The following is a 2,957-nucleotide window of genomic DNA, read 5'->3' on the forward strand; positions in this document are numbered from 1 at the left end:
GTGCCTCCGACGTCCCCAGAACAACAAGATGCAGGGTCCTTCAGAGGTTTGCAGCTGTGCGTAAGCCATCCTGTCGACCACCTCTATCCACTGCACACAAGCAGAAACGGCTCCAGTGGGCCAAACGATACATGAAGACTGACTTCCAAACTGTTTTGTTCACCAATGAGTGATGTGCAACGCTCGATGGTCCAGATGGATGGAGTGGAGGATGGCTGGTTGATGGACACCCCATGAAAACACGGCTAAGGCGCCAACGAGGAGGTGGAGTAATGTTTTGGGCTGGAATCATGGGGAGAGAGATTGTCGGCCCCTTTATGATCCCTGAAGGGGTAAAGATGAACTCCATAATGTATGTGGAGTTTCTAAAACAACACTTTCTGCCATGGTTCAAGAGGAAGAACCGTGCTTTCCGCAGCAAGATCATTTTCATGCATGATAATGCACCATCTCATGCTGCAAAAAACACATCTGGATCTCTGGCTGCTATGGGCATAAAAGAGGACAAACTTATGGTGTGGCCACCATCTTCCCCTGACCTCAACCCCACTGAGAACCTCTGGAGCATCATCAAAAGGAGTGTCTATGATGGCGGGAGGCAGTTCACATCTAAGCAACAGCTCTGGGAGGGTATTCTGTCCACATGCAAAACAATTGAAGCAGAAACCATCCAAAAACTGACAAATTCAATGGACGAGAGAGTTCAGAAGCTTCTTTCAAACAAGGGGTCCTATGTGCAAATGTAACATCACCTAGAATAAAGTTTTCACTTGAAAACTGTTTGATTTCATTTGGTAATAAGCTGATAATGCTTATAACTTCACAATTGACCATTTTTTTGTTCAAAATAAAACAAAAAAGTTAGAAAACTCTGCTATGCATAATAATTTGGAACATGCATTTTGAGTGTTTATTTTTTTTTAAAAGATACTGTTTTCATAGGCAGTTTGTTCCAAAACATTGCAATTATACTAGAATAGTAGATGACTGGCAAATAACAATTACTGCAATTCAGATAGGTAATTTAGAGAAAATATGAGGAAATATTATTTGCATAATAATTTGGAACACAGTGTAAAGGAGTGAGGACCTATCAAAGGAATGGCCGATTTTACCGACTCCATTTTGAACCTGCGGTATTTTACATGCTGGTTGAGTCCTTTCAAATTTTTAATGATATGAGACCGCCTGAAGGCTTGGGTACTAGAAATAGTCGGGAGTAATGTCCTATACCTCTTTCTGAACATGAGATATTACATTTGATCTTGTTATGTCTCTGAGACCCACTAGCAATGTTATTTGGTCTCTCAAGGAGGGAAGAGGGGTGACCTGATGACATTGAGGACCCAGTGGCAACTGGTGATATTTTGCCACTGAAGGAAAAATTTTGAGTCTCCCCCCACCGGGTCGAAGTCACCGCTTCTCCTGTTGAGACTGCTGCTGTTGGGGGATAAGGATATTCTTTCCTCCACCTTTTGGATAGCTCCACCTCCCAGTCTTGCCTTTTCCTCTCTGAGAGGCTTGGGGTTGTGAGGGACGAAAAAAACTTTTCTTACGTGGTTTTTGTTCTGGAAGAGCATTTTTCTTGCCGTGGCCTTCTCCAAGATTTCGTCTAGAGAAGGTTCAAAAACATAGTCTCCTTTAAAGGGTATAGCATATAATTTGGCTTTGGAGGTGATGTCAACAGACCACATCTTGAGCCAGAGAGCTCTCCTAGCTGAATTAGTTTGTACCAGGGATCTAGCAGCAACTCTGATGGTTTCCATGGAGGCATCAGCCAAAAACCCAGTAGCCCTAAGGCTAGGTTCCCATTGCGTTATGGCGGTACGTTTAACGGACGTTACACCGCGGCTTAACGTAGTCCGTTAACGCCGCCATTGCTTGTAATGGCGAACTCATCACTAGCGCACGCCCACATTGGGCGTGCGCTAGCGATGTGCCGTCATTTGAGTGACGGACCTCGAATGCTGCTTGCAGCGTTCGCGGTCCGTTCCTCGCTAGCGCAGATCGGGCATCTGCGCTAGCGGGATCGGCTAACGCGATCCCTTTTGGGACATTGCGTTAGCGCAGTCCGTAGCGCTATGGCTAAACGGACTGCCCTAACGCAATGGGAACCTAGCCTAAGGAAGCTAGGTAGAGAGTCCAGCAGTTCACCTCTGGAGGTACCCTGAGATATGTGGGACTCTAGTTCCCCTAACCAGCGGGATAGAGCTCTAGCTATACAGGTTGAAGCAATATTAGCTTTTAAGGCTACCGTAGAAGTCTCCCAGGATTTTTTCAAGAGACTTTCAATCTTCCTGTCCATCGGATCCTTCAACTCCGAAGAATCTTCAAATGGAAGGGCAGTTCTTTTCGCAACTCTCCACCTGTGAGTCCACCTTGGGAACGTCCCATTTAACAGAATCACCTACTATGGGGAATCTGTGTTTCAGAGGGAATACTAAGGCGTTTCTCCGGAGATTCCCACTCTTGAGAGATCATGTTGCGTATATTAGAGTGTACAGGGAACCCCACACGTTTACCCTTTGTTATCCCACCAAACATCTGGTCCTGAATGGACTGAGGTTCTGACTCCTCCTCCAACCCCATAGTGCTGCGCACTGAAGATACTAGATCCTCAATCCAATTCGAGGAAAAGAGATATTTCCTGGTTTCAGAGGCTATAGGTGACATGGGTTCTTCTCGTCTACCAGAGGACGAAGCATAGGAGAGGTCTGATTCTGATTCAGAGTCCTCAACCTGTATCTTCCTTTTCTTCCCTGGAGAAGGTGGTGGAGGGGGAGGGGTAAAAGCTGCCACGGAAGACTGCACTTCTTGCTTAACAAGTGAGCGGATTTATTCCAATGGGGAGGGTTGCTCTACTCGGACTATTTTATCAGTACATGATTGGCAGAGTTTTTTGTCCCATAACGAGGGCAATTTAATATTGCAGATGGCACACTTCCTCTTTATAGCAG

This window comes from Ranitomeya imitator, chromosome 8 (genome assembly GCF_032444005.1).
Source record: "Ranitomeya imitator isolate aRanImi1 chromosome 8, aRanImi1.pri, whole genome shotgun sequence".
Lineage (NCBI taxonomy): Eukaryota > Metazoa > Chordata > Amphibia > Anura > Dendrobatidae > Ranitomeya > Ranitomeya imitator.